Below are 26,989 nucleotides of genomic sequence, written 5' to 3'. Positions count from 1 at the left end.
CTCTATTACATCGTAAAACACAAGGGGCTTCCCATCATCATCAAGACAAACCATATCATTTCCGCCCCGAAAAAGCACCAGTCCTTCACTCTTCACCCGAAAAAGCACAGTATATGATTCACACACCATAATCAATTCTTCCCACCCACAAGTCCACAACCTTTTGCAACAATCCAAAATTTCTTCCCTCTCGACAAAAAATAAATCGGCATTTCCTCATTCACATCAAAATTACAAAACCTCACGGAATCGTCTATGATCTTACCTCCATGACTCACCACATACTCGTCAGCAAACACCTCCGCATCATTCTCCAATCTCCATCACCGCCTTGACTTCTCTCCCGGTATACCACGACTACACCTTCATCAGCACCTGTTGGTGACGAAAAATTCCATTGAGGAGTTTGACTCACCAATTAATGCGTACTGGTACGGGAGCTGACCGGGAACAATCGAGAAGCTTCCTTCGAGCGTTGACCTGGAGTTTGACCGTCGGCTGGAGGAAAAAGGGGGGGGGGTACCTGCAGAAAACCCTCCGATGCCTAAGTCAGTACATTACTCAGTAGAGGAGTAGAGAGAGTCGGAATCAGATATCTTACCTGGTCAGTATGCCCCCTATTTATAGATGAGGGAGAGCTTGCACCATAAGTGGCGTTTAATATCGTTTTGATAACTGTGCTTATTATCGCCATAATTTCGCGTTATTTAATAACGCCATCACTCCGCGTTATTAAATAACGCCATGATGCCAACCACGTTACTAAATAACGTCATCACTCCTCGTTATTTAATAACGCCATCATGCCATGTTATTATGACCGCCTTTAATAGCCTCCTTCATTGTGGTATGAACAACGGTAGTTAACACTGCATTTACGATCGTCATTACCCGCGTACTTATGGCGAAGGTGAACAGTCACAATGGTAGGCCAAAATCATTGACTACCCCCACAATGCCCCCAAATTTTCTCTTTGACACTCGTCCTAAGAGGAAATTTCTAAAATTTGGCCCCGACCCTGACCCCAACCCGAGCCTAACTCTGAGGTTCCCTCTTTCAAAGCCGTATGATCTCCTACTCCTCCTAGCCTTGATGCAGCTATCACCATCAACTTGAACCTCGACAAGATTTGACTCCTTGACGAGGTGACGCTTAATGCTTTTCGAATTTACGTATCCTTTAGAGTTCGCCTCCTCAGCGATAGCTTTTTCCCTCGTCGAGAGCCTTTTTCCTTGCAAAGAGATTTTTTTTCACATCGAGAGCATTGTTCTTCGCTAAGAGCTTTCCTTTTCGTCGTTGAGAGCTTTTTCGTTGACCGTGTTTTTTCTTTTATTGCGAGATTTCCTCATCAAGAGATCTTCCTCGTTTATGGTGTTTTTCCTTCGATGAAGGCCCTCCTCATTGAAGACATCTTTTCTTACTAAAGGCTTATCGAAGGATTGCTTTTCCTTCATCGATAGTCCTTGTACTCTTCATATTGCCCCCATGTTTTTCTTTGCTTGCGTTCTCAAAAAACATAGGAAGAGTAACGGTCTGTCGCCTATATATCACCTTCGATGAAGGCCCTCCTCATCGAAGACTTCTTTTCTTCACTAAAGGCTTATCGTGGGATTGCTTTTCCTTCATCAATAGTCCTTGTACTCCTCATATTGCCCCCACGTTTTTCTTTGTTGCGTTCTCAAAAAACATAGGAAGACTAACAGTCTGTCGCCTATATATCAATGTCGTTCTTACCAAGAACCGGCGCTTAAGAAAAGTTCAATAACAATGACAAAACACAAATTTACTCAGAGCAACAAGAGTTCGAAATCAAACCGTATATGATGAACTCATGGATTGCCCTCAAGGTGAAGAATTAGTTTTTGTATAGGACACAGAGTTGCCCCCATTTTCCTTCAAGTCCAATAAGCAATATATTATTTATTTTGGCCACCGGCCTCATACATTCCTTTTGGCCACCGGCCTCACACATACACTTTGGCCACCGGCCTCATGCATTATTTCGGCCACCGGCCTTACACCTACATTTCGGCCACCGGCCTCGTGTATTATTTCTGCCACCAGCCTTGCAATTACATTCTGGCCATCGGCCTCATGTATTTGTTATGAAATGAGATTCAGTTATAGCTATCCCCGTTTGTTCGGTGGGCAAGGTTTACCATTAAATCACACATAATATTTTATATATTTTGGCCACTGGCCACAAATACATTTCGAATACAAAAGGAAGTGAAAATCAAACAAATGATTATTAAAAGAAGGAACATCAGTCTATGGTACCTGGTTTTTGTCCCCTCGACCCTTATAATAATATCTTCCATGTCTCTTGGCGGGTCGCGCAATAGATTTTCATATAGGGGTGTACCTGGGAAGAGTTCTTCGCGGAAGGTGATTGCCGTGCATTAAGGGTCACGATTGATATGCATCATCTCTTCCTTGAATCTCTTGAAGAAATACTTGATTTTCTCTCCTACTTTTTGCTTGGTGTTGAATAAGATCACCATGTCCTTCTTTTGTTTGCGGTTGCAGAAATATTGGGAGATGAAGGTCCTGTTCAAAGTGTCGAAATCCGGGATTGACTGAGGCTGGAGATCTTGGAACCAAACCGAGGCTGGTCCCATGAGACTTGATGGGAAGAGCTTACACATCAGCTTCTCATCCGTGGTCTCGATGGACATCTGTTGCTTGTATCCTTTGATGTGGTCTACGGGGTCGGTGGTCCCATCATATTTTTGGAAAACAGGGGTTGTGAACCGTCGGGGCTTTGTCACATTTAAGATGTCGTTAGTGAATGGGGATTTTCCGACGTCTCTCGCGATCTTGGTCGCCAGCTCTCGGGGGCTAGTGCACTTGCACCGTTCGATCATCTTCTCCATTTTCTCTCGCCACTCTTCATTGCATGGTCGCTTGTGGGGTCCTGCCCCAATTCTACCAATATCGTTCAGCGTGCCGCTCAATCTCTCAATCAAGGTTTCTCCTGCGCCACCAGCTATTGTGTTGGTTACCGGTTGTGGTGGGCATCGCTGATCTCTTCATTCGAAGAGTCGTTGCCGAGCTGGAGGAGCCTTTCGAGCCTTCTCAGTCGACGAGCTTCCCGATCCTGTTTTTCCCTTCGGAGTTGCTCAAGTTCTTGTCTCAGCGTTTGTGCCTCGCCAACTGGAGGCAAGTTTAGATCGCCGACCAAGTTTAGGAAAGGCTCATTCAGGGGCTGGTCAGGGGGTTGGACTTCGTCGCTCCCAGTCCTTAGTGACAGAAAGGGGATTCCATCAGGCACAGCTCCCGCCACCACTTTTTAGGGAAAAGTGTTTCCCACAGATGGCGCCACTTGTTGGTGAAGAAAAATTCCGTTGAGGAGTTTGACTCACCAATTAATACGGACTGGAGCGGGAGCTGACCGGGAACAATCGAGAAGCTTCCTTCGAGCGTTGACCTGAAATTTGACCGTCGGCTCAAGGAGAGAGGGGGGGGGGTTACCTGCAGAAAACCCTCTGATGCCTAAGTCAGTACGTTACTCAGTAGAGGAGTAGAGAGAGTCGGAATCAGATATCTTACCTGGTCAGTATGCCCCCTATTTATAGATGAGGGAGAGCTTGCACCATAAGTGGCGTTTAATATCGTTTTGATAACTGTGCTTATTATCGCCATAATTTCTCGTTATTTAATCACGCCATCACTCTGCGTTATTCAATAACGCCATCACTCCGCGTTATTTAATAATGCCATCACTCTGCGTTATTAAATAACGCCATGATGCCAACCACGTTACTAAATAACGTCATCACTCCTCGTTATTTAATAACGCCATCATGCCACGTTATTATGGCCGCCTTTAATAGCCTCCTTCATTGTGGTATTAACAACGGTAGTTAACGCCGCATTTACGATCGTCATTACTCGCGTACTTATGGCGAAGGTGAACAGTCACAATGGTAGGCCAAAATCGTTGACTACCCCTACAGCATCAGTTCAGCCCACTCAGGCATTTTCACAAACACGTGGGTGGCATCCATTTTCCGATAGATGATCTCCCCCAGGCAGAAAATTGCACAGACAACGGACCAGCTTTCGAAGCCGGAAGCCGAAAGGGTTGTGGTCATGGAGCAATTTGCCAATGTGGATTAGGAATTGGCGCTTTTTGGGGACACCTTCTTTGATTTTGATGAGGGTCTTGAGGTGGGAAATGGAGTCGGAGCTGTTTAGAGTGAAGAGGGTGACCTCTTCTTTGTTGGAGGGTGTTTTGACCAAAATGTTCAAGGTGGAAATGGTTTCGGTGTAGCTCCGTGTTCTGGGTAGTGAATTAGGATGGATTTGGCGCCAGATGGATTAAGGCCCAATTGGCCCAATTTTCTGGGTATCATGGACACACCGCCCCCCGTCGAATAATTCGAATTTTCATGACAAAAACAATAAGAGGAAAAAAAAAGGACTAATGATAAAAAAGATCATTTTGAAGTGTCTTATTATAATACAAATAACACAAATATCCCCCACCTCTTTATAACCTATCACTAGAGTTAAACTTAATTACAAAAACTGCCACCGACATCTCTCTCTCAGTCAATTTCAGAAAATAATCAACCCCCCCTCTTAACTGACCTCACCGCCATGACTCGACGATCAGTAGTGATCCTCCGACCTCAGCCACCTCCTAACAAAGCCCCGATAGGCCACCTGCATGCCTTGACCCGGTGATAGAGCTCCGCGTGTGGTAACCATAATCTCTGGTGACGGAATCGAACCGCTCGTCACTAACGCCGTCGCGCCTCTTGAATTCTTACTCCGACGATGCAGAGGCAATCTTCACTGCTATGATTGTCAGAGGCGAGCTCGAGCGAGCATAAATGGCTATAGATCGGGCGAGCTTGGGGCTCCAATACCTGAGCGGTTCTACGTGGCGGCCTCCTACGCCAGTTTCGACGGACCTCCTCGCTCCTCCTCTAAAGCTGTTCGCGCCAAGTTCAACTCTGAGTCCGTTGTCATCCTCTACGCTCTCTATAAGCAGGTACTACTCGATCTCATTCCCAGAATATCGATCGATTCATCATTTTCTCGATTGCAATTGCATTAGAAATGTCAATATGGACTGTAATGTGATCCTAATTCTGTTAATTTTGGCTTCAAAAATTGGTTCTGTGGTGGTTTTGACTTGTGCTGTGGATTACTTTTGAATTTTGATGCTCAATTATGATTTTATTTTTTTTCGTGCTTACTCTGTGTAATTGCTTATTGTGAATTTGTGAGTGATTTTAGGTAGATCTGGAAAATATTTACATTGTACTTATTGGCATTGCACTATCTGAAATGTATATATAAATTGAAGTTGCTCATCGGTTGCTTTTGGGTCTTTGACAGAGGATTCATGTCTTGAAGTAGTCTAGCAAATGTATTGGGTTTACCACCACATTCATACTTATAAGAAAACCCAAGTAGCTTCGCAAAATCTGATTCTATCTTTCTCCGATTCATAATTAAGAGGGCAATAGTGTCCCCTGCAGTTAGTCTTGTTTTTAATCAATTTGTGTCCTTAGACATCTGATTCATATTTGTAAAAGTATGGATTTTGAATTTGTTTTTGAGATTGTGAACTTTTGGAGTCAAAGTAAAGCTCCTATATTTTAACATCATTGCAGATATTAGATGTTTCAGGAATGGAAAAGTCTACATTTTGAGTCATAATCAAAACAATAATCATGATTTTTTCAGTGATAGTGTTTTGGCAACCTTGGTGAAAAGCAAAGAATTGATGGATCCATTTTACGACTTGGTAAATGAATATCAATCATAGATATTGTTGATTCAGGGAGGCAGTGGTGCACATTCTGGTACTTTACGACCTTTCAGTGTAAGCTGGTACGTGATACATATAAATGATAAAATGCACTTCGAGGTTGTCTTGAAATTATTTCTCAGTAGATTGAAAGATTACTGTCGATGTTAATCTTTAGTTTCCTTGGTATAGTGGTTAGGAATAATGTTGTCTAAACACTTGGCCCTTTTGCAGTTAGGTACTCAGCACCTGGATCTGAATTTCCGTGGAATCAATTACTATGCAGAGATATATTTAAATGGGTACAAAAAGGTCTTTCCAAGAGGGATGTTTCGAAGGCATTCTCTAGATGTCACTGATATAGTACATGACAGTGAAAATATGCTTGCTGTTGTTGTTTACCCCAGATCATTGTGGTTATGTTTTATTTTGTTTAATGCCCTTATGGGAGGTTGTCCTAATTGAAAAAAGTGTTGTGGTTGTACTTGGACTAAAATCACTTGAAATCTTCTTAAATCACAATAAAATCTTCTTACAAATGATTGAGCATATATTTTTGTCTTATGCTTGAATTCATTGTCAAAAAAATTACGTGTGAAGTTTAAGTGCCTTAAGTTACTGGCCATGTCACTGGCCAAGTTACCGGCTATGTCATAGTCATAACCATGTCACTGATCATATAACTGTCAGAGTCACTATCAATCCCATGTCATTTGCTAAGTTTGCTAAGGCACTGGTCAGGTCACATTGCATGTCACTGACCATGTCATTGTTATACACATGTCACTGACCAAGTCACTGGCTAGTGAAGTCATTGGCCAGAACAAGTCCCTAGTTAATGAAGTCACTGGCCAAGTCATTGTTAACCTCAAGTCACTGGCTATGTCACTGACCATATCACGACAATCCCTGGCTATGTCACTGTTATACACTTGTCATTGAATAAGTTACTAGCTAAGTCATATTACACGTCACTGACCATGCCACTGTTATACACTTCACTGACCAAGTCAATGGTCATGCCAGGTCTCTAGTTAGTGAGGTCATTGGCTAAGTCACTGTTAATCTTAAGTCACTGGAAAAATCACTGTTATATCCATGTCATTTGTCAGGTCACTGATCATGACACTGACCAAGTTAGAGGATATCGTCAAAGATCTCTGATATATAAGATATTTGGGATATCTCCCCACAACATAAAGAAGTCTCTATAAAATTTGACAAGAAAAATAATTGCATGAGAATTAATTCCTTAAAAGCGAATATGTTTGAGGAGAAATCCTCTTAAGACCAATATGAGTGAGGACTAATCTCCTCAAGGAAAATCAGGGTGAGAAAATATCCCCTCAAGGAAAATTTAGGTGAGGAGTAAAGCAATTTCCTAAAGGCTAATCTATGTGAGAATAAATCCCCTCAAGGCTAATATGGGGAGATCTGAGTGAGGAAATATTCCCTCAAAGAAAATTTGGGTGAGGAGTAAAGTAATTTCCTTCAGGCCAATATAAGTGAGAAGAAATCACCTCAAGGCCTATATGAGTGAGAAGTAATCCCCTCGAGGTGAATCTAGGTGAGTAGAAATCTCCTCGAAAAGAATGTGGTTGAGGAGCAAGGATTGAACCATGTCACTGTTAATCCTTAGCCAAGTCACTGGCTAATTATGTAACTGACCATGTCACTTTCAATGTATGTAACTGACCATGTAACTGATCATGTAACTGACCATGTAATTGATCATGTCACTGACATTGTCATTGACATGGCCTGTAACTTCATTGGCCAAGTTACTGGTCATGTAACTTGCAAACTCAATGCTAACCTTCTTATTTTAAAAATGGAACAAGAACATGTCAAGTCACTGGCTAATCATTATTATATGGGGAAATTACTGGTCACTCCCTCAACTTTTGGGGCGTCGACAGTTCAATCCCTCGTATCATAATTTTAAAAAGTAGCTCCTCGAACATTCCAATCTCACACAATGTGGTCCAAAATTACTATTTTACCCCTCGCTTCCTTTTTTTTTTTTGTCCCCCCCCCTCCCCAAATCTGTTCTTCATCTTAACCATTTACCCAGAAAATATATCCATACCAATATCATACCCAAGAAGCTTATTTATTCCTCGTATCTATTCTCAGACAAAATCAAATGATCTTGATTCTTTTCTGAATAAACTCAGATCATACCCATAACTTATAACCAAGTTTTTTGCTCAAGATCGAGCACAAACTCATACCCAGAAAACCAAGAACAATTTCTATTCTTCAATACACCTAGTACCCATACTATACAATCAATTATAGTAATTGAGTCTTCTGTTAACTCAATTATATAAACCTCAGTTATATCATTTTGACTGTAATTATATGGTTTACGCCATCCAAAAGACAAGAATTCAAGATTCAAGATCAACTGGAAAATGGAAATAGCTGAAATTTGAAAACTTGAAATCAACCCATTTCAACAATTCAAGGCTACGGTCTAGTGGATCAATACCATTCCAAGAAGTAAGAACCAACAGTCTAACAACTCAACTAGTTACAAGTCATAAGATCAAATCGAGTAATCGACAAATCATCAAATATTCAAATGGAAATCGACTAAAGACTGGAGGAGGAGAGGACTGAGGAGCCAACCCACCCAACCGAGTCGTCGCCACTCGCCCAGAAGCAGAAGAAAATGGAGACTCAGAGAGGGAGAGAGAGATCAGGGGCGGTACCTGGAGGGTGGAGGCGGAGACGCTGAGACAGGTTGATGGAGCAGTCGGGAGTGCCGGAGTGTTCCAAGGACTAAAGCAGGAAATCGAGGAATGGAGGATTGCAGTTAGGGCTGCTCAGCGAAGGAGAAAAACTAGCCCAGAAAAAAATTTGATGGCACCAATGCAAACCCCTAAATCCAGAGGTTTTTGCAGCAATTAGTAAAGAACATTATGCACCTTAAAATGAATCCTGCCAATTAATTAATTCTCTTAGATTGACAAAATCAGGCACACCCATCAATTAATTTGGCCTTAATTCAATATTTGAATATCGCTGGCGAGGAAAACAAGAACATACCAACCTGATTGGTCATGTTGGATAATCAACCCACTGCCACAACTTAAGATAGAGATAATCAACCCACTGCCACAACTTAAGATAGAGAGAGAGAGAGAGAGAGAGAGAGAGAGAGAGAGAGAGAGAGAGAGATTTCATCTGTAGCACCAGCCCTTCCGACGACTAGGACCAGTGACCCCGAGATCTTGAGAAGCTGGTATCATCGACACCGACGAGCCAGACGCCGGCGACCAAGAAGGCCAGATCGGCCGCTCCTGTTTCGACAACCCAGGGTGCACACGATCTTCGACTTCGGCTTCGGCTTCTAATCCATCAATCACCTCTCTCTCACGATTTGTTTATGTCTGGGTAAATGGTTAAGATGAAGAACAGATCAGGGAGAGAATGGGGGAGGGGTGGAGAGAGACAGAGAGAGCAACCAAAAAAAGAAAGAAAAGGAAGCGAGGGGTAAAATAGTAATTTTGGACCACATTGTGTAAGATTGGAATGTCCGAGGAGCTACTTGTTAAAATTATGATACGAGAGACTGAACTGTCGACGCCCCAAAAGTTGAGGGAGTGACCAGTAATTTCCCCTTGTTATATTCATGTGATGTCATTGACCATGTTACACTGCAAGTCCTTGATTGGAAGTTAACAATTCCAAAATATGTCAGTGACTTGTATAACAGTGACATGGCCTTGGCCAGGTAATTGTTAACTTCAAGTCACTGGCCATGCCACATTGTCATTGGCCAGGTCACTGGTAATGTCACTGACCAAGTCACTGTCAATAACATGTCACTTATCGAGTCATTATTATATCCATGTTACTGACTTTGTCGATGACATGTCAATCTCCGGCCAAGTCACTGGCTAGTGAAGTCAGTGGTCAAGTCAAGTCCCTAGTTAGTGAGGTCACTAACCATGTAACTGACCATATAATTGATCATGTCACTGACATTGTCATTGACATGGCCTATGACTTCACTGGGCCAACTCCTTGGCAACGTGTGTTAACCTCATGTCACAGATTATGTAATTGATCATGTAACTGACATGGTCAGTTACAATGTATGTAACTGACTATCTAACTGACCATGTAACTTACAATGTATGTAACTAACCATGTAATTGATCATGTCACTAACATTGTCATTGACATGGCCTGTGACTTCACTGGCCAGATCAGTAGCTGGCCAAGTTACTGGTCATGTAACTTGCAAACTCAATGCTAACCTTGTTATTTTAAAAATGTAACAAGAACATGTCAAGTCACTAGCTAATCATTGTTATATTCATGTCATTGACCATGTTACATTACAAGTTCTCGACCATGTCACTGTTATACAAGTCACTGACATATTTTTGGAATTTTCAAGTCATAGTTATATCTAGGTCATTGGCCAAGTAATTGTTAACTTCAAGTCACTGGCCATGCCACATTGTCATTGGCCAGGTCACTGGTAATGTCACTGACCAAGTCATTGTCAATAACATGTCACTTGTCTAGTCATTATTATATCTATGTTACTGACTTTGTCGATGACATGTCAATCTCCAGCCAAGTCACTGGATAGTGAAGTCAGTGGTCAGGTCAAGTCCCTAGTTAGTGAGGTCACTAACCAAGTAACTGTTAACCTCAAGTCACTAACTACGTCATTGGCCATGTCACAGTCATGAACATGTCATTGGCTATATCATTGTCAATCCCTGACTAAGTCACTGTTAACTGATCCATACTTATAAGTTACTTGCTATGTCACAATCATGAACATCTCACTGTCAATCCTTGGTCAAGTCAGTGTTAATCTCAAGTCACCGGCAAAGTCACTGACCATGTCATTGTCAATCTATAGCCAAGTCGGCTAAGTCACTGTCAATCTCTGGCTAGTGATGCCAAATCACTGGCCAGTGAAGTCATTAGCCAAGCCAAATTCCTAGTTAGTGAGGCCACTAACCAAGTCACTGACCATATCATTGGCTAAGTTACTAGCCATGTCCAATGTTGATCAAGACACTAGCCATGTTACTGAAATTATGTCAGTACGTGGCTCGATCATCGAAGGCTCGCTAGTGGTGGCATGCATCGTTGGAGAACGAGAGATGGAGAGGAATGGTTAACAGTGACTTCACTGGCCAGATCCATAGTCAGTGACTTTACTGGCCATATCACTGATCATGTAACTAAAGTCATTGATCAATTCACTGTCAATCACATGTTATATCCATGTCACTGGTCAGGTCATATTCTACGTCATTGACCATGTCATTGTTATACAAGTTACTGTCTATGTCACTGGCCAGTGAAGTCATTGGTTAACCTAGGTCCCTAGTTAGTGAGGTCATTGGCCAAGTCACTGCTAACCTTAAGTCACAGTCATGACCATATCATTGATCATTAATTGAAGTCACTGGCCAGGTCACTTTGCATGTCAATGACCATGTCACTGTTATACACATGTCACTGGTCAATGACCCAAGTAGTTAGTGAGGTCACTGGCTAAGTCACTGTTAACCTTAAGTCACTTTTTTTTTCAACCACATAAAATGAACATAAAGACATGATATTGGTTTATGCTTAAGAAAGACTATAACATAATAATTAGCAACTCTGTTTATAGCTTTAGTATAGCTAAAGTAGCAAATACAAAACACAAAATCAGAAGACAAAGTCTTGCCAAAACATTCTCCTATAACAACATTGACTGGAAACAAAGAAAACTATCCTCCCCCGGAATCTCCAAGGCAAACCGAACTCCTTGGCCTTCATTATCTTAAGCCTGTAAAGAAACCATGGAGGTTCTCAGAAACACAATATTAAAATAATCATGCAAAAACGGCAAATACCGATTGTATCAAGGAGAAATAACTTATTTTTTATGTCTACCATAGAATAGTTGCAAATGTTGCAGACATTTCGAAGAAAAAGAAAGGAAATTGTTTTAGCATAAACTAACACCATGAGCTAAAATTACTGTAAAAGACTGATTTTATTGAACTTGCCTTGCTAGCAATGTTGTTGGAAAGCCAATCCAATCCCTCGTACAGTCCCTCGCCCAAGGTTGCGCATGTGCTCTGAATGTACCTGAGAGATAACATCACAACACCAGCAATAGTTCAGGCCATACTTCTCCTATCTGCAATATATTTGGTCCTACAATTCGTCCAAGATCTTTACATGGTATTAAAATAAACATTACATCAGGTTCTTAATTGTTTAGTTCGATTTGGACACCATCCACTAGTTTTATAGCTCCTATCCAATAGAACTAACCAAATAAACTCACCTCTGAATAAAAGATAAAGAAATCATTTCAACCTTTATTTAGTTTGTTCAATCATTTAGAGTCATAAATTATGTAGACATATGATTTACCAGCTTACAGCAACTATTTACAGATGGACTAAAAATTGCAGAGTGAAAATTAACAATATCACTTACCAGTGACGTTGGCGGAGAGATCGAATGAAGCCCAAGCTTATCAGTTATTTCTGTAGCATTCATTGCAGAAGGAAGATCTTGTTTGTTGGCAAATACAAGCAAAACAGCATCCCTAATTTCATCCTGAAACCAGATCAAATTTTTACCTTTCAACCCTAGTACCAAAAAGACCAGAAAGAATATGTGCAACTGTTTATCCTAGATGAGATTCTGAATCTTCCAAGCAGTTACAAGGCATGCACCATAATTGCTCATGAAGCAACTAAAACATAAAGCAATATAACTATAGCAAGTGAGTGGATGCAACGTACTGCAGGAGATTATGTATCCAAACTCTATAGAAACTTACGAAAGCCAACAATTTAGAACAACAAATTAAGAACAAGAACCCTAAACAAGGTTATGAATCTTCTAATCACTTAAAGGACATGCAACCAGAATAACTCATCAAACAACTAAGACATAAAGCTATATAACTACAACAAGTAAGCGGATGCAAGTCCAGGAAAGTATGTACCAAACCAAATAGAAACTTAGTGAAGCAACGTAGATTTTATTTATTTTATTTTTTAGGGTAAAAGGATCCTATGATCTTTTGCAATTGGAACTAATGAATCCCCAGCATAAACAAGCACAAATGATAATACGTGAGAATCAGTAACTACCAAATTCAACATCCTGTGCAACTCATCCCTTGCCTCAACAACTCGATCCCTGTCATTGCGATCAACCACAAAAATAAGACCTTGAGTTTTCGGGAAGTAGTGCCTCCACAATGGACGGATCTGTATTTGGAAGGAACTATATCACTCACTGGTGCATAGATAGATGTGCAGACCAAAACTCCTCTTATGATGACGAAACACCGTACAACAAAGAATGGCCTCCTAGTTCTAACTTTTAAATGAAAACAAATGATATAAAACTTTATCATATCCCCCATCAATTGCACAGCCTTTTAGAAGATCTTTAAAAAAAATATATAAAATTTCATGTTTATCAAAGCAAGTGTCAATAAATTTCCACTAATTGTAATGGCTACACAATCATAATGTAATCTTTATCTATGCGCATACATCGAGACACATGCATAGAGATACACAGTCAGAGAGTGAGCCCCTACATCCCACAAAGTGAAGCTGATGTTCCTGTATTCCACAGTCTCGACGTTAAATCATGCAAACAACCACTCTCACAATTAAACGAAACATAACATTACTCTGATCCACATAATGCTACAAAAGCGAAACTAATCGCCATCTCTACAGCAACACATAATAGTCTTAATAGAGCACAACGAAAGTAAAACTTGCACAAATTTACACCTAACAGCAAAACCAACCCGAAAAATTGAGTCAAAGCATATCGGTTTCGATCACTGATGAATATTTGATGAAATAGTTATACACAACAAAAACTAGGGATTTGGGGCTCACTGATGGTAGGGATGGTGGTGACGATTTCTCCGAGCTTGAAGAAAGGATAAGAAGCACTCACAGATTACTGATAATGCCCATACTGCAAAGTCCTTTCTAACACTAGCTTAAAGGCCAAAATCTAACACCAGTAATACAAATGCAACACTGCTACGAGAAACATCCAATGCGCGAAATAAAAAAAAAAGGAATATGAATAACTCGAGATGCACGAAGCAATAATCAAAGAACTTTGATGCTGAAAGAAAACAAAAATGAACTACTCCACAGTATACTTAAACGCTTCATATCAGTGATCTTGTACCTAAAATTCGATCTACATGGATCAAATCCATTGTATACGCAAATTGAATTACTGGGAAAACAAGTGCAAAAACGAAAGAGTGGAAGCACCTTTGGAGGTCCAGGACTGATCAGAGGGTTTGGAGGAGAGGAGATCGTCGGGGAGATCGAGCTTATAGTGACGAAGGAGATAGATCGCATTCTTAAGCTGCTGCTGGTGCGCGAGGTCGTAGTGTACAAAATCCCGCCGTGGTTAACATCCGGCGGGTACAATTGTCGCGAGTGGCTCCAGTTCGACAAGATCCTGATGGGTCAGCTCCGGATCCTGATGAGTGTACTTACTTAGACATTTGCAAGCATAATTAGCTATAATGAGCCACGCTCATGCTACCGCCAGCGGTACCAAAACCCACCAAGGGGGTGACCTACGGGAGCACAGCCAAGCAGGCTACCGCTTGAGCCCCGGCGTACCCCCAGATCAGCGCTGACGAGTTGCGCCAAGATAGCGTCAGAAGCTGGAAATTGAAGCATATCAGTCCCACATCGAAAACATGGAGAAGATCAGTTCTCTCCTCACTTATAAAAGGTTCTCTCCTCTCTTCTCATTAATTACGCATTTACTACTTACCTACTGTTACTTTGTCAACATAAATATATTGACTAACTTAGGCATTGGAGAAGAGAAGGCCGCCCAACGCGGTCTCCCTCTGACGCCCCTCTGTATTTTACTTGACAGGTAAACCGAAGCTCTAAATATCACAAGTAGTGGTCCGCCCATCGGATCAGCGTTAATCAAGGTTCAGCTACCGCTGAACTTTTAGACATCAACATTGGCGCCGTCTGTGGGAATCCTTGAACAAAAGGTCATCCCACCACCACTACCATGACTGGCGGTAGAGGGGAAAACGCTCAGCAGCAAGCGGACCAGTCCACCGACCCCTACCCCACAAACCTAGCAGCTAACGTTGACCCAGTGGTAAACGTTAACCGTGCACTATTCAATACCCCATCAAACCTTGCGGCAGAGACCCAGCCGGGCAGCAGTCGCCCACCAGTCCGGGACCTCACTGTTATGTATGAGCTGGCATTGGTGGACCTCCACAAGGCAAACAAGGAGCTCGAACAGGAGCGCATAGAGAAGGTCGAGGCCCAAAAGCAGGTGGCCACACTGATGTCAAAGTTCGACGAATTAAAAAGGCACTGGAAGCAAATGCTAACACAGCACAGAGCGAGCAATCGCGAAGCACCAGACGCAGTCGACCTAATACAGACGGAATGGTACCCATACTAGTCATACAGATGTAGGTACCGCTGAACCCACCAGAAGTGATGGGTCCGCCTCATCTGCCCCTCCTAATGATGGAGCAGGAGGCGGAATCACAACCAAACACCAACCGCTCGGTAGCCAGGGCTAGAACTGAAGGTAATCCACCTACCCCCAGGAGGGAGCTGGTTCAGCGGAACCTCCAGGCGGGGCCTGCTGGAGACACAACAGCCCTAATCCTGTAAAGGATACAACAATTAGAGCAAAGGTTAATCCGGGCGGAGGCAGGAGCCCCATCGCCAACTCCAAATCCGCTCTTTACGTCTAGACCAGGACCATTCACTGCCAGGATTCTGCAGGCCGTCAGACCAGCACACGCAAAGACATCAAACATGTCACGTTACAGCGGCATGTGCGACCCCTTCATCCACATGGACACCTTTAAAAAAGTCATTAACAATAAAGGATTTGATGACGCCACCCTCTGCCACTTGTTCAGCGAAACATTGGACAGTGAGGCAATAAGCTGGTTCTTCGAATGCCCACCAGGCTCCATCGACTCATTCCACGCATTGTCAAACACTTTCCTCTCTCGGTTCATCCTGTTGGCCGCCAGACATCACAACACAACTCATATGTTCAACCTCAAGCAGGGGGCAGCGGAAACATTGAAGGCGTTCGTCACCAGGTGGCGGGCAGCGGCATCTCAGTACCGCGATCTCGATAAGACAATGGTGCTGGCAGCCTTTAAGCAAGGACTCCTCAAGGGACCATTTCTCTATCATCTCAATTACAATCATCCAAATGCCGCATATGACGATGTCATGAGCGAGGCTATGATCCACGCACAGGCAAAATTCATCACATATGGAGAAACACCCCCCCCCCCCCAACTGCCGCCAACGCCTACCAAGTCCATTCAACCTTCCACCAGCCATCAGGAGACCGCTAGCAAAACCTCTGCTACGCTGCCAACTGATAAGATGAGAGAATGGCAACAAGGTACCTACCAGAACAAGCGGCAGAAGGACCAACATTACAACAAGGGAAACCGCTCATCCCATGGGGATAACCATAATAAACAGACGGAGTCCTCCCAGCGGTATGCAGTGTTCACAGTCCTCACAGCCTCGTATGAAGAAATATACGACCAGTGCATGGACCAGATTCCGCCACCACCCTCAAGAAAATACCCCAAGGGTAGGAAAGCCCAGGAACACCAGCAAGTGGTGCAAATACCATGAGGACAGTGGCCACAATTCAAAAAATTACAACGCTCTCAATACCATTGATGGCGGTGTTCCAATTACCAACATATCCCATAGGGAAAAAAAGCGCTATGCGAGCGCTAACCACCCCAACGAAGTTTGTAATATCCGCTACGAGAGGTCCGCTAAACTCCCAAGGTCTGGTTGGGAACCCATTACCTTCTCAGAGGAGGAGGAGCGAGAAGTACATTTACCCCGCGACGATCTATTCTTAATCGATTCCATACTCGATAAATGGTCAGTAGGGAGGGTCCTTGTGGACAGCGGATCTACTATCAATGTCATCTTCAATGGTTGTTATGGCAAACTCCAGCGGAATAGAAAATTACTCCAGGATCATGAGCCATTGCTCAGCTTCTCCGGAAACATCACGCAACCATTGGGTTCTGACTACATAGGACTAGTTATCGACGCCAGTCCATGTACTGCGGAAATCCATACGGAGTTCATCATTGTCGACTGCTTCAGTTCATACAATGCCAGTATCGGTCGACCGGCACTCAACAAGCTCAAGTGCATCATAGCAGGATACATGTTTCTCATGAAGTTCCCTACGCCCAACGGGACAGGCTGTGTCAAAGGAAGTCAACAATTGGCACGAGAATGCTACTCCACAACAGTAGCATGGTCGACGCGCTGCCATGAGATACTAATAGTAGGAAACCATGCGCCACCGCCAGACATCTTTGAGGACCCTAGAGATGACGAGAAGAAATATCTCAAAAAGGAGCATGTCAACCCAGAAACATCTTTGAGGGTTATCAGCATCTCCAACGAACACCCTGAGTGGACAATCCGCAGCGGCGCTTAGCTAGACACAGAGGTAGCGGCTGAACTCACCCAGTTTCTAAGGGACAACGCCGCCGTCTTTGCATGGTCTTACGCTGACATGCCGGGCATCTCCCCTGAGATCATCGCACACAAGCTGAGCATCAAACCATCCTTTTACCCTGTCAAACAGCGGCGGAGGGCCTTCGATGAGGAAAGGTATCGTGCAATAGGGGAGGAAGTCACCAAACTACAGAACATTGGGTTCATCCGCCAGGTCAATTACCCTCAGTGGATTTCCAACTTGGTCATGGTCAAGAAACCTAGCGGAAAGTGGCGGATGTGTGTCGACTTCAAGGGCCTTAATAAGGCATGCCCCAATGACAGTTTCCCATTACCCTGCATAGATCAACTGGTAGATGCAACCGCTGGGCACGAGTTACTTAGCATGATGGATGCCTTCTCTGGCTACAATCAAATCAAGATGCACCCCGGTGATCAAGAGTGCTCCGCCTTCACCACCGACAAGGGCCTATACTGCTACAATGTCATGCCTTTCAGTTTGAAGAATGCCGGTGCAACTTACCAGCGGTTGACGAATGCCATGTTCGCTGAGCATCTGGGCAAAATCATAAAGTTATACGTGGACTACATGTTGGTCAAAAGCATCGAAGCCAGCGGGAACGTGGCCAACCTCCGCATCATATTCGCCATTCTATTAACCTATGGCATGCGCCTTAACCCATAAAAATGTTTCTTTGGCGTCACCGCTAGCAAATTCCTGGGTTACATCGTTAGTGAGCGGGGCATAGAGGCCAACCCTGACAAGGTACAAGCCATCCTCAACTTGAAGGCCCCGGAGTGGAAGGTGCACGTCTAGAGCCTCCAAGGCAAGCTAACCGCCCTCTCTCGGTTCATCTCCAGACTCACTGACAGGTGCCTTCCATTTTTTAAAGTCTTGAAAAAGACCCACAAGAAGGTAATCGATTGGAATCCAAACTGTGAGGCAGCATTCCAGAGTTTGAAAGAATACTTGGCGGCAGTCTCACTTCTTTCCATTCCCGTGCAGGGGGAGACACTATATGTATACCTAGTGGTATCACTATCAGCGGTAAGCTGCGCCATTGTTAGACGAGAGGACCAGGAGGAGCTCCCTGTGTTCTACGCTGGCAGAGGCATGAACGGGGCGCATACTAGATATACACCCCTGGAGCAACTCGCTCTCACACTCATTGTCTCCGCCCTAGACACCTCCGCCAATACTTTCAGGCCCATACCATTCATGTCCTAACAAACCAACCACTGAAGCAGGTAATGCAGAACCCTGAACATTCTGGGCGCCTCAGCAAGTGGGCCATCGAGCTCAGCGAGTTCGACATTGACTACAAGCTAAGAACCGCCATGAAAGGCCAGGCTGTGGCAGACTTCATTGTTGAGCTCACCGAGCGTTAGGCTGAACCTAACCTAGGGACACAAGCTGCTAACACAAAAATAATAACCGCTGAGGAACCAGTCCCCCACCAGCAGTCGGACTGGAACCTCCACGTTGACTGCTCAGCTTGCGCCAAGGCTATCGGCGCCGAAATCATCTTAACAGGGCCAGGGGGACTGAACGTGGAATACGCGTTAAAGTTCAATTTCAAGGCCTCAAACAACATGGCGGAGTATGAAGCGCTAATTGCCGGCTTACTCCTGGCCATCGATTCGGGGGCTGACAGTGTCAACGTATTCAGCAACTCCCAGCTAATCGTTAACCAGGTCAATGACAGTTTCCAGGCCAAGGACCAATAGTTAGCGACATACTTGGGGTACGTCAGGACGCTTCTAAAAAATTTCAACTTTCACACCATCACACAGATCCCTAGGAAAGAGAACGTCAAGGCCGATTCACAGGCACGACTAGCAACCGCTCAACCACACCAAAGTCCAGCGGACACAAGGGTAGAGTGCCTTGACAAGCCAAGCATCACAAAAATCCTTGCGGAGATTTTCAACATTGAGGTCCATCCCAGCTGGATGGATGAAATCATCGAATACAAGGGTAATGGAACACTGCCTACCGACAAGGTCGAAGCATGACAGCTCAAGCGGAGAGCAACCCGCTACAACATTTAGAATGGCAAGCTTTACCGCCAGGGGTTCACTCATCCCAACCTCCGGTGTCTGACCCTAGCGGAGGGAAAAGACGTTCTTGCAATGATACACGCATGGGAATGTGGAAACCACTCAGGTGCCAGGTCTTTGGCCAATCGCACAATGCGACAAGGATACTTTTGGCCCATGCTCGGTGACGATGCCAGAAGGGTGTCATAGTCCTGTCACAAATGTTAGCAATATGTTGACCTCCCCCATGCCCCGGCGAAACCTCTGTCAATCATCATTGGTCCATGGATTCACTCCACTTGGGGCTTGGATTTGTTGGGAAAATTCCTAACAGCCAAGGGTTAGTTCAAATACATCATTGTCGCCATCGACTATAACAGCAGGTGGATCGAAGCAGAATCACTAACGGCAATAACTACCGCCAAGGTAACCCACTTCCTCTGGAAGAACATATACTGCCGCTATGGCGTCCCCCACACCATCATCACAGACAATGGCACGCAGTTCAACAACAAAGAACTCATATCTTTCACCGCTAACCTGGGCACCAAGATGAGCTTTGCTTCGGTCGCTCACCCCCAAACCAACGGCCAAGTCAAAGCAGCAAACAAGATAATCAAGAAGCTGCTGAAAAAGAAACTGGATTTTTTACTTCAACAGTGTCTGAACTCTTCGAGGACTTTTGAAATGATACCTAAACTTTCAAATTTATCAATGTGATACCTGAACTCATTTTTTCGTATCAACGTCGTACCTGTGGTCGATTTCCGTCACAGAACAATTAACTATGACCACGTGCCCAGCACGTGAGGCACAAAATAAGGGTAAAAATGACCTTTCCCACTTCCTTTAGTTCTTCACGAGGTTTTTTTACTTCAACAGTGTTTGAACTCTTTCGAGGACTTTTGAAATGATACCTGAACTTTCAAAGTTATCAATGTGATACTTAGACTCATTTTTTCGTATCAAAGTCGAAACTGCGGTCGATTTCCATCACAAAACTAGGGCTGGGATTGGGCCCGGCCCATGTAAAATTTATAGAGCCCAGACCCGGACCGAAATTTTCGGGCCGGGCCTAAATAACATTTTTTCAATTTTGGGACCGAGTTGGGCCCGGACCGTTTTTTTCGGGCAGGGTTTTCGGGGTTTTTCGGGCCCAAAAGGCTAAAAAAAAAAAAAATAGCAGATCTGAGAACAGATATGCTCCAAACCCAAATTCTTCTCAGATCTGCTCCAAACCCAAATTCCTCCGCCCCCCAAAGCCGCCTAACCACCACCATCCAAATTCCAAAGTCAGGGTTTATCCGTATTGATAAGCAATTAGTATACAAAATAATCAGTTTATTGCTTGATGTGAACAAGGGTTCTGAGACTACTCAAGGAGGAGAATCCAAAAGCCGGGAGCAAGAAGAGAGATGGATGAAACCAGTTGAAAAGGAATCTCAACATATGCAGAGAGAAGGTGGCAGACCAAGTGAAAAAACCAGCCAAGAACCATTTAATTACAAAGGGAGGGAGCACGAGAGGGGTACTGGGTCTTTAATGATCTACAATTGATCTGATGGAGAAGGAGGACTAGGAAGAGAAGGGAAAAGAAAAAGAAAAAGAAAAAGAAAAGAGAAAGGAGGCGTATGGGAAAAGAAGAAGAAGAAGATAAGAAGAGAGAAGGAAAAAATAAAAAAAGGGGGAGAAAGGGAACAAGAAGAGACAGGATTCTCTTGAAAGAAGAGAAAGAAGAGGAGAGTGTCTGAACGGAGAAGAAAGAAGAGAGAAAAGAATAAAATAGTTGTATCAAAAAAAAAATGATAAAATAATCTATGCAATTATACATGATTCGGGCCTTCGGGCTTTTTTTTTCTTCTAAATATAAGGCCCGAGCCCGGCCTGTTATATAATGATTTCGGGCCGGGTTTTATAAAACTGACAAAAAAATTTTAAGGGCCCGGACCGTTCTGGCCGGTTCCGGGTCGGGTTCCGAGTTTCCAGGCTAAAATCCCAGCCCTACACAAAACCGTTAACTATGACCACGTGCCCAGCACGTGAGGCACTTAATGAGGTTAAAAGACTAATTTACCCTCAAAAGTATTGTTTTTTATTTTTTTTGCTTTCTTTCTTGTTTTTCTTTTTCGACGTCTTCTTCCCTCTGATTTGTCCCCTCCAATTGGAAGCCATGGCCACAAATCAGTTCTCACCTTCTCTTTAAACCACCCAACCTTTTCCAAGCACTACCTGACTACAACTACATTGAACTCAGCTAGATCGATATGGCTACCTTGCAAAAATTCAAGCTCCTCGTCACTCAATGTCCCATCGTCGCTTGAATCCCCACACGCAGCCCATCCGCCAGCCCCGTCATCCACCTCTGCCGTCGTAAAACCCTCAAATTGTTCCTCACCCGCCCCAACCACCGCCAATTGCCTCGCTAGAGTACCTCGTCCGATGCTCCCACTAAGTACTGATATTACAGCCGCAAATAACCAAAGGCCGGTTCTTTTTTGGACAAATTGATTAGAAGCTGGAATCAGTGAAATGATCATTGCCCCATTGTTTGATAAATCATATACAGACAGATATAGTTATACACAGACACGCAGTCAAGGAAAAATCAATTTTGGGTTTTCTCCCATCATCACCATCCTTCGCCTTTTCGCCGTTGTTGAGAAAGAGAAAGAGAGAAACTCTCAGTCTCCTTCACTTTTGCAGATTTTGATTCAATTACAAAGACACAGACTATTTTTGAAATTCATGAACTTATGCTGTGATGTTAGTTGCGGTGAGGAGGCCGAGTGCCACGACGGCGTGGCCCTCCTCAGTCATATCTCCGGCAAGATGCACAAGAAGGTCTGGATTGCCGCCAGCCATATTCTCTCTCTCTCTCTGATCCCTCTGTCTGAAATCTTAGGTAAATTCCAAGTCTCATATATGAAGGCCAAGAGTCCTGAAACAGTCTACACCGCGCCAGCCTACAATAAATTCAGAGAAGCAAAGCTGTCGAGTAAGTTGTGCTTGGAAAACTCTGACGAGATGGAGTCCCCAACGGTGTCCGTCCATCAGAGAATTAGATTCAAGTTTTACTTTGGGTTTTGCATTTTGCTAGGAAATGTCATCGTCCTATCTGATTGCATTTTGCAGATGAAAAAGGAAATAGAAATTGAGAAGAAGAACTGAAGTTACGACTGGGAAAGGTCATTTTTACCCTTATTTTTTGCCTCACGTGCTGGGCATGTGGTCATAGTTAATGGTTCACTGACGGAAATCGACCGCAGGGACGACGTTGATACGAAAAAATGAGTTCAAGTATCACATTGATAACTTTGAAAGTTCAGGTATCATTTCAAAAGTCCTCGAAGAGTTCAGACACTGTTGAAGTATATACTTTTAAGGGTAAATTAGTCTTTTAACCCCATTAAGTGCCTCACGTGCTGGGCACGTGGTCATAGCTAACTGTTCTATGACGGAAATCGACCGCAGGTACGATGTTGATACAAAAAAATGAGTCCAGGTATCACATTGATAACTTTGAAAGTTCAGATATCATTTCAAAAGTCCTTGAAGAGTTCAGACACTGTTGAAGTAAAAAATCCAAAGAAACTTGACGACGCCAAGGGTTTATGGGTGAAAAACTCCCGGAAGTTCTGTGGGCCATAAGGACCACCCCAACTTCCGCCACTGGTGAAACACCATTCTTTATGATGTATGGTACCGAGGCTGTCCTACCCATCGAGGTCATGCAGCCTACCGCTAGGGTCGAGGGCTACTGCCCTGAGACCAACGGTGAGGGCATTGGCCTCGACAAGGACCTCCTCGAGGAGAAACGACACAAGGCCCATTTGCACAACTTGCAAAATAAGCAGTGGGTATCACGTTTCTACAATGCCAGAGTCAAAGCTCGGAACCTCCAACTGGGGGACTGGGTAATGAAGGAAGTCATTCCACCGCCAACGACACTCCGCCCAACTTGGGAAGGACCATACAAAATTGTGGAAGTCGTTAGCCCCGGCACCTTCTACTTAATGGACAAGGATGGTGTCACAACGACCCACCCTTGGAATACTGAACACCTTCGGTATTATTACAAATAGTCATGTCGCTACCTAAGAGCATCTTGACTTAGCTAAATTTTTACTCTATGTTTAGCTAAGGGAAGCTACCCAACTGGTGCAACCCCATTTTGTAAGCGCTGATATACCAGCTATAAATGAAACGAGGAATTATTCAAACCATTGTCACCCAGTCAAAGCACAAGAATTAACTGGCAACGCCAACAATATTAGACGGACCACATCCGCTACATCGTGCACTTGGGAACAATTTTAATTCCTTTAATGTTTCGTTGATTGACAAAAGCCTAAGTCAAAACTCTAGCGGTATGTCAACATGCAAGCAACGCAATCATTGTAAACAAACCCACTGAAAATTTCAAGGAAACTATGATTCATTATCTAGGGTCGGGACTCCCCGCCCAAAAAATACCGTCAAGGTACAAAAAAAAAAAAAAAAAAAAAAAAAGCCTTAGCGGCATTACGAAAAGAAAATAAGTAGACAAGCACAGGGCCATAAGGGCTCGAATGATCTTCAGGGATTGTTGGGCGCGACAGCAACTTCTTCACCATCCATCGGCGCTACCGATCGACCAGGCAGCTTGTTTGGTCAGACCTGTGAGTAGTAGGACTTGGCGTTACCATAGTGCCATCCCCGCGGGTGTGGGCCGCCTTAAAATTTGCACGGGAGGCTTCTGAGTGAGTTGGGGGAGGCGTCTTTAAACCAACATCCACTGGACGATCACCGCTCTCACCACTTCCTGAGAGGACACCCTTAGCTTGAGTGGGAACCACACCGCTCGCGGAAGCTTCCCTCTGCCCTGACTGCTCAGCAGACTGGGATGCCTTGACCTAATCAATAGCGCCCTTCTGGTTCAACAGTTCCAGGTTGGCGGTGGCACCAGCCTTGGCCGCCTTCATCATCGCCTGCTTGTATTCCGCAGACTGCTTGAACGCCTCCACGGCGGCGGCCTCAGTACGGCTCCTCTCCTCTTCCCGCTGGGCAATCTCGGCCTCCAACCGCTATACCTCCAAGGATTTGGTGGCAGAATCCCGCTGAAGGATCTCAATTTTCTTGACCTTTGCCGCTAGTTGATCCTTCAGCAAGGCTATGTCTTGCTCCAGCTGAGACACACGGTCACTCCGCTCGAGGTCCCTTGCGATGGCGACATTCAGCTTGCCGCGGGCATCAGCAGCGTCGCACTCTACCTTGGTCAGGCACCACCCAATGTCCGCTAGCTTGTCTTTGGCTTCCCCCAGCTCCCTCTGGAGACCGCTAATCTCTTCCCTAAGCTGCCGCTTAGTCCGGGGTTAGCTCGACACTGCCAGGAACATCTCATGCAGCAAAACAGAGAGATGCTTGAAGGCCGAGCTGAACGGCGATTGATCAATGGCAGTCGAGCGCACAATCCCCTCAAGGCCGCCGAACCCCAGCCGTTCATAAAGGTGAAAAAGAAACTCCCGCTCGGGGTCAGTCAGGAATTCGAAGTACGGAGCAAACGAGTCCAGCTCGCTCGTCTGCACCTCCCTGCTGGCGGCTACAATCACCTTGGGCGGAGCCTGCTTTGCCTTCTTCTTCTGGCGAGCCACAATGGTGTCCGCGTCAGCAACCTCGTCCTCCTTATTGGAGTCGTTCTGTCGCCGCTTCTTCTGCAATACCGCCTGTGTAGTGCCAGCGGCGACATGCCTCATTTTCATCTGCGGGTCCAACCCCGCAATGGTAGCTGGTGCCTTAGTGGGCACAACCCTCTCCTGCTGGGACCCGCGCCGATTGGCGGGCATTTTTTCTTTCGGCTGCGCAAGGGCAGTTGGAGCCTTGCTCCTGCCGGCAACACTATGATCACCGCCAACTCCAGCTTGAATGACTGGCAGACCGTCGGCACCGAGAAGAGAGTGATACAGCATCGGCAGCACCACTGGGGTTTCAGACTGGCTCACTGCCAACGTCTATGGATTCATCATCGTCTGCTGGGCCGCCAACCCGGCAGTGTACATGCTCTCAAAAAAGTTATTTATCTCAGCACTGTCCATTGCTTTGGCGAAAGCGTCGCTGCTCACTCTGTTACCCGACGGAGAGTCTACAAAAAAAACAACAGGTTAGCCTGATACAAAACCAAAGCTACTGCAGGGATCAGCTGAAGTCACTTACCAAGGGAGCATGTCAACTATTGATCGCCAACAATTCCCAACCGGTGAGAAGCTGAAGGTCAAGCAGGTTGCGGTTCTGCCAACAGCCTCTAATCCTCGCCACGCGGCACTCTTCCTCGTGCGTTAGGTTGTAACGAATCCCTATACAAAAACAACGAAATAAGAGTGAGAACAAGGAACAATGGCATCTCATACAAACAAGGCTAGCAACTAGATTTAGCGGAGCCTAGTGACAACCTCGGATAGGTTGGAACTCCGACTTAATCCTGAATGTCGGCTCTCCAACATTTTCCCCCGCCAGGGAGACATGGAATCCTTCAAATTCTCGATTAGCTTGGCCCTCTGGCAACAACTCAAATTCACCTGCCCGCTGCAGTCTTGGCGCTTCACATATACCAACTCGTAGAAATGCAGCACCTCCTCCACGGTTGGACCCTCGCAACCGGATAAGCGCGATAGTGAGTTGAGCGCCATGAGCAACCGCCACATATTAGGGCATACTTGCCCAAAAGCGATACTAAACTCGCAAACTAGGATTTGCAGATTTGGCAGGAGAGGAAACATCACCCCCTGATGGAAGATCGCCTCATGCACGGTAGCGTACCCCATTGGCAGAATGGAGGCCTTCTCACCAGCAGTTGGCGGACGCAACTTCACAACTCCGGGCAAGCGGAACACCTGCTTTAGACCGTTGACTGCGGCCACAGTCATCGGCCCTCCCGCCTCATCAACTGCGGTGCCATCACTTAGAACCCAAGCAGACTCTATCTCTCCCCCGTCAGTGAAACCACAAGCGTCGCTATTGCTCGCTAATCGCTCTTCTAGCCTATTGTGGGCGACAACTTCCTCCCCCACCCTAGTGCTCTCTGCACGACCGGCACGACCCATTGCCACCTCCCAAGGTATTGTCTGTAGTGACTTGTTCTCTAGCGGTTCGGACAGTGAGGTTCCTGTAGGGGCAGACGGACGCAACGAGTCAATAAACACTCTATCTGCCACGTTGAACGACACGTCAGACCCGGAATCCTCACTGCTCGAGACCTCTACGACGCTAGCCATCACAAACCCTAAAACTCAAATCAGTCAGTTCGCACATGATCTAAGCTATCCCTATGTCAATTTTCATCCAAGAACATCAAGAACACCTATACCTAGAAATCCCAGAAAGTGCCAAAACGTACAAGAACAAAACGCATCCACACTCAAACCTAGATTCGACCATCTAGCAAGGCATGAAACCCCAACCCTCTGTCAAACACCTAAAACCCACCCCAAAACACAATTCAAGACCCTTAGATACACCACGGAACGACAGAAACAACTTTGAAATAGCAAAACCAGAAACAGACAAACAAAGAAGATCCAATGAAACAGGGACGAGATTCAGAATACCAACCTTAAAGATGGAAACTCTAGCATGTTCGAGGATGCTCGT

General features: G+C 44.7%; 1 long non-coding RNA gene and 1 pseudogene across 1 annotated transcript; one reads left to right on the top strand and one right to left on the bottom strand.

Annotated features, from left to right (window-relative positions):
* The first annotated feature begins 4,532 nt into the window (after positions 1-4,532).
* Positions 4,533-6,308, top strand: LOC112174420. The gene is made up of 3 exons (XR_002926009.2): positions 4,533-5,003; positions 5,705-5,851; positions 6,003-6,308. It is a non-coding gene; the product is annotated as an uncharacterized LOC112174420 (long non-coding RNA).
* A 5,447-nt stretch (positions 6,309-11,755) lies between these two features.
* LOC112171518 lies at positions 11,756-15,621 on the bottom strand (annotated as a pseudogene).
* Positions 15,622-26,989: the final 11,368 nt, after the last annotated feature.

Source organism: Rosa chinensis, chromosome 6, assembly GCF_002994745.2.
Source record: "Rosa chinensis cultivar Old Blush chromosome 6, RchiOBHm-V2, whole genome shotgun sequence".
NCBI classification, from domain to species: Eukaryota; Viridiplantae; Streptophyta; class Magnoliopsida; order Rosales; family Rosaceae; genus Rosa; species Rosa chinensis.
The sequence above is the reverse complement of the archived record's forward strand: the minus strand, read 5'-3'. Positions and strand labels throughout refer to the sequence as shown.